Here is a 6,000-nt window from a genome sequence, read left to right as displayed (position 1 = left end):
GAAATACTAGAATTTGGTATGAAAATTGACCATAATAAAAAATAAGTAATAATGGTAAAATATTGGAGCTCATTTGAATTAGTAAATAAAGCTAGGTCTGTATTTTGGTTCCTAAACATGAAAAATGAGAGAAAGATTATATTTTTAAATCTTAAAATACTTTGTATTTTGTTACTTTTTAAAAATATGTACAGGGGGACAATATTAATGAACTTGATACCTTTATGCTCTTTTATTCCTCTCCTCTCATTTTGTCTTCCTACCTTTCCTCTCCTCTTTCCTTTTCTTTCCAGATAGCTGGTGATGTGTCTCAGCAGAGATGAGAGTACCTGGAAAGATTATCTGGGTCTGTCAACTTGGGGCCAATTTGAGATTATTTGGGAAAAAGCCAAAAAGGACCCCAAATATGGACTCTTCTAAATTTTGTGCAACACTAAACAGGAATTAGTGTGGGAACACATTGCATGGTGTGTCCAGGTTGGTGAAGAGATGGTGGGCCAGTAAGTCTGAAAAGATGAGAAATGTGAAATAAGTATAATATTAGGTAAAGCCAGGCTTAGCAAAGATTTTATTAAATTGGAAGCATCAAAGTGTACTCAGTCTTTAAAAAGCTCCCCTCTAGAGCTGAGACACAGTCCCTGGTATCTCAGTCCCCAGAGCTACAAGTTTGTAGGAAAATCTGATGTGTTCCCCTGGTACCTGGGTTCAGAGCTCTTCAACTTTCCTCCACCAAAAGGGACATGGAGGGTAGGTGGTGCCAATCTTGGGAAAATATCAAAATGAGCTGAGAGCTGGGAGGTAGCCAAGAAACGTTTGCAAAAGAGGGATTGTGGGGCTTCATACTAGGTGTGAAAATGTGTTATCAAGTTTCAGTAATTCCAAGTGTGGTTTGCCAGTGGAAACAGCAGACATACTCAAACAATGGACAGCCCCCACGTAGATCATACTAAATTAGAATGCAGTGTGTCAAAAAGAAAACACAACAAACCAATGTGGAAGGGAAACCATTTTATTATTTATTTGATATTTATTCAAAAGTTGGATTAAAAACCTCACCTTGCATAGTATATAAACATAAATTTAAAAAATGAAACATAAGGAAGAAAAGAACAAACAGGTGGATTTAGCTTATTTTTTCTACATAAAAGACCTATGTTTAAGAAGGCAGGATAAGTCACAAAGGAAAAACGTGTAAATGTGACTATATAAAATGAAACACTTCTCTGTCATAAAATATTATTAACCAAATTAAATGGAGAATGATAAACTGGGAAGTGTTTTTATAACACAATAGCAGGTAGCTTTAAAACAAACAGCAATGATAAAATTGTTTTAACTCAGTAATACAAACATGTTATCCCAATGGAAAAGGACACATATCACAAATATTTTACAAAAGAAAAATTTACAGATGAGTAACAAACATGATAATTTATCCTCGATGTTAATTAAAAAAAAAGAGAAAATAAAAATGACACTACAGAAGAAGGAAGGAAAGATACTCAGTGAACTGTTAAAAGTGGCTGTTTGTAGGCATAAGGCTGGAATCGAGTCTTTTCAGAAAAATATATTCTTTTTTTTTTACTTTTATAATTTGCTATACCTTTCTAAAATTCAGAACAAATAAAAATAACATTCAAAAAATTGTATATTTCTTTGATACATTTAATGAAATGCAGAACTAGTAATGATAAAATGTTGGGTGAAAAAAATCAGGGTATAAAATATACATGCAATAAGATTATGATTTTTGAATTAGAAAACATAATTGGTGCAAAAACTAGAGAGCAAAATATCAAAATGCTAGCTATAGTTATCTCTTGTGGCTTTCTAAATTTTTTTAAATGTATTTCCATATTTTCCAGATTATGTACAGTGGGTATTTTTATTAGTAGTAAAAAGAGAAAGAAAGGTCAGAAGAGAAGCTCTGACAGGTGGGGCTTTCATTACTCTGGGCATTTCTGATGTATGTTTTTTTGGTCTCTTTCATTTTGGGTGATCATCAGAAATTTGTTTTCCAAATAATAATGCCTCATCCCTATAGGGAACCAGTCATAGGATGAAACTGCAATCTGAAACTTGCAGATTTTCAAACTCTGACTCTACAAGTATACATAAGTATTGCTCTTTGTTGCATTCTTTCCCCTCTATTCTAGGATTTAGTCCTTAAAGGAAAGGAGTAAAAAAAAATACAAGGCAGATTCCTTACGTTCTTTGCTAACTGCAATGATTTTTAACTCCTAATGTGATGGTTTTCCTCAAAATATATACTAACTTTCTTTTTTCATTTATTGTTTGATGCCTTCCAGAGTTTTTGTTTGTTTTTTAAACTGGTGCTATGTTCTAGTTTCTCTTTTTTTTAAAAATGTGATTTGTAAATAAGTCTGTTAACCTGGAGAGTATTGATTTATCAGACATTGAGCAAATCCCATGGAGTTTTCTGCTTTTTATTCTTTGTAAAAAATTGAATATTAACAAAGAAAAGCCAATAGGTCTAAAATGGATTAATAAGTGTTTTAAACATTCATGAAGTTCTTTGAAATTTAAAGGCCTATGTTATCATTTATTATTGATATTATCCTATTATTAAAACATGCTTTTGCCATCTACTGAAATAGAGTCTATTTTAGTCATTCCATGTTCTCTGAATGACCAAACATAGAACAAATCCCTTTGGGACTTGTACTATATTTTAGCTTAGCAGTGATTACCTTAGATGGAAATGAAACACCCAAAAGTCTTGATCTGCAGAAATAAGTTTAACTCTGTAATATAAGGGTTAATGGCCTCGGGTACATTCCAAGTGTAAAGAGGAAGTGTGGAGGATAAGTTGTGCTTGTGTTGTATAATGTTTGCATAAATGAGTTTGAAAGCTGATGAGGCAATTTTAACAATTTTAAATAAATAAAAAATTGTATTTTGCTATATAGTGAATAGATATAGTAGTAACGTTACTGCATTTCAGTTATGTTTCTTCCTACTGGATCACATGAGAATGATCTTAAGTGATAGTGTTGTGTATCTAAACTATACCTAATTAGCAAAGGGAAAGAAAAAACTCCTTGTATTATATGATTTTTCTCTGGATTTTAGTTTGTCAGTCCTGACAACCATAGCAAAAAAAAAAAAAAAGGCTATGAAGAAGACTAAGGGCTTATATGGGGCATGTGTGTGGGGTGTGTGTGTGTGTTTCCTTTTCCTGGACTTGCTGGATCTGGTTTGTAGGATGTGGTTTCCTCACAGTTCTGAATGGTTTTGTGAATTACTAAGAAAAAGCAGCAAAGTAGTAACAGTTCTCAAAGGCGGCACATTTTTATCTCCTCTATTCCCATGGTGGGTCTAGTTTTCCACTTTAAAAGAATGAAGTCATTAGGAGCAAACAATAAGGAAAGACATCTTGTTAGATAATATGCAAATTAGTCTCTTGGTAGTACACCCTGTTTGAAAACATACTAGGAAAGTAATTCCCTGTAACTCTTAGAAAAGAATGGACTATATCTTACATTATGACAAAGTTGTTCACAAAGTGGAGAGAAACCAGCATTTACTGTTCTAGGCACATTACTGAGTCTGTATCTCTCTGTCTCTCTGTCTCTTTCTTTCTATATATAAAATAGCAATCAGTAATTAACTGAATGCAAACAGTTACTTTGCTAGCAAATATTACCTCTTTCATAGATGAAGAAAGTATCAAAGGCAAGAGTCACATTACCCCATTTCTCCTAAGGGCCATGTGCCTCATCAACATGTATCAAGGTGTCTTTGCAGAAGTGCTGGGCAGAGAATCTATTCTAAATGTTGGTAATGAGAGTCTTTGAGATTGTCCCTCTCTTGTGAAGCGAATTAACCTTTTTGTCTGACCTTGACAACGTGCATTTGCCATATCAGTTCCCGTTGCTTTCATTGATCCCCAAAGTTGCCTTCATTCCTCAGGCCAACCTGTTTTCGGGAAGCGTTGTATCCTGGCGACAAGGCTGCTTTAGTTCCACCCTTGGCTTTACTTCTGGTGTAGAGGCTGGGCAGGCAGGGGCAGCTGAGCCTACTAAGTATCTTTTGTACTAAGTTACAGTGTAGCCAGCCCCAGAAAGACCTGTGGAGGGAAATGAGTTGTAACCCCCGGTTCCCCACCTGCTGTGGGCCTGGGCAAGTTACCGCAACGTTCTGGATTTTGATGTCTTCATCTCTGAAATTGAGGGTGAATGAAATCAGTGGTTTACCATCTATGTCCTATGGAGTCACTGAGAGGCAGCTATAGGAGCCAAGGGGGAACAGAGAAGGTGATCCGGTGGTCTGGGCCCTACTATCCATGCTTCAACACAGAACCACTGTGTGTGTGTGCATGTGTGATACCTCTCCCTCTCCCTCTGCTCCAGATTCTAGATGAGATTTTGTTTGAATAAAACCGTACTATATCTAAAGATAGTTGGAAAAACACTGGGAATATTTCCTTAAGGTTGCTTTCAGCTCTAACTTCCCATGAGCATATCAGAGCACTGGTAAAGATAAGAGAGACTCACTATCTTTAAGTAAAATTTGATCTTTAACATTTACTGCCATTTTTAAATTAGAAATTTCAGAAATAACCACAAAAAGAAAAATCAGTGTCAAAATCTATGACGACTTTGAAATGGCAAGCTATGGCAAATGGCATGGATTCTGTGCTTTTCAGCAGAAAGTCTACAAATTTTCTTGTGATTCCAATTTTAAAAAGACACTACTTCTTCTTAGGTAAGTGTAAGATAGTGTTCATAATTAGAAGTCACTAGAACCTACTTCACAACATGAAAGTACCATTCCTTCAAGATACCATGGAGTTCTCATTTTCTACCTGTTCTTTTTCTCCTGGATGTTTACCATGTCATTGATAGAACATATCTGCTGTCTCGGGCTGCTTTTCCTTTGTGACGGCCTATGAATAAAGTGAGAAAAAAGATGAATGTTTGGCTACACAATTTGCTTTTATTTGAGGTCCTTTGAGTCCATATTTTGGGGGCACTTATTTTAGATCAGTATGCAGTAATTAAGCAATTGCTGCACATTTCAACATTATTCATTTATTGGTAGGCTACCCATAAAGGTTGTAACTTTGAGAGACTGTCACTCTCGAGCAGCTCTGTCCAGTAGAACTTTCTGTGATGATGGAAATGCTGCCTATCTGCTGAGCAATACTGTAGCCACCAGCCACATGTGGCTACTGAACACTTGAAATGTGCCTAGTGTCACTGATGAACTAAATTTTTAATGTTAATTAAGCTAATTTAAACTTAACTCACCAGATGTGGCTACTGCCTACCTTATTGGACAGTGCAGCTCTAGAAAATCAGTGAAACTGCCAAAATAGCCCTATGCTTAGGAAATAGAAGGTATTAAATTGTTTTTTTGTGATTGGCACTTTTATGGCCAGAAATAGATTATAGATTTTTATACTTTAAAAACAAATTAAATATTTCTTCAGTGGCACATAAAAGAATCATTAAGTGATTGGATGGTGTTCATAGATTTCCACTTACCTCCAGCCCAGGTCTCATCAATGCATGCATCTTGGATAAGGTCAACTGAAAAATTCTCCATATGATTGTCAGACCTATAGACTCACATAGATATGTGGTCTTTGTGGGAGTTAAGAGCTGGGGGTGTCTCTCATACTATGTGTGCTGCTGTCTGTCTGCTGACCTCCTCTGCTTCTAAGGCTCAGTCAGCATCCCTTCCATCATGCTTATGGTTCACAGACTTCTAGCCTTTCCTTGGTACTGCACCAAGCCCAGGCTACGCCTGGATACCTCCCATAAGCTCTCCAGGGTCCTTGGATATCTATAGCCATCTGGGCCACTATGTTGTGTACTGATCTGACCATGTTTAGGGCCCACTGTTTAGTTGTGGCTCCTAATGGCACCAAGCTGGAACACAATTGATGTCATAATCATGACATTTGATGCAGTTGAAGGGACTGTGGATGCATCGCTTAGAGAATATCATTTATAATAGACACTTTATTAAGCA

The sequence above is a fragment of the Manis javanica genome, chromosome 2 (assembly GCF_040802235.1).
Source record: "Manis javanica isolate MJ-LG chromosome 2, MJ_LKY, whole genome shotgun sequence".
Taxonomy (NCBI): domain Eukaryota; kingdom Metazoa; phylum Chordata; class Mammalia; order Pholidota; family Manidae; genus Manis; species Manis javanica.
This window is presented reverse-complemented; position numbering follows the sequence as displayed.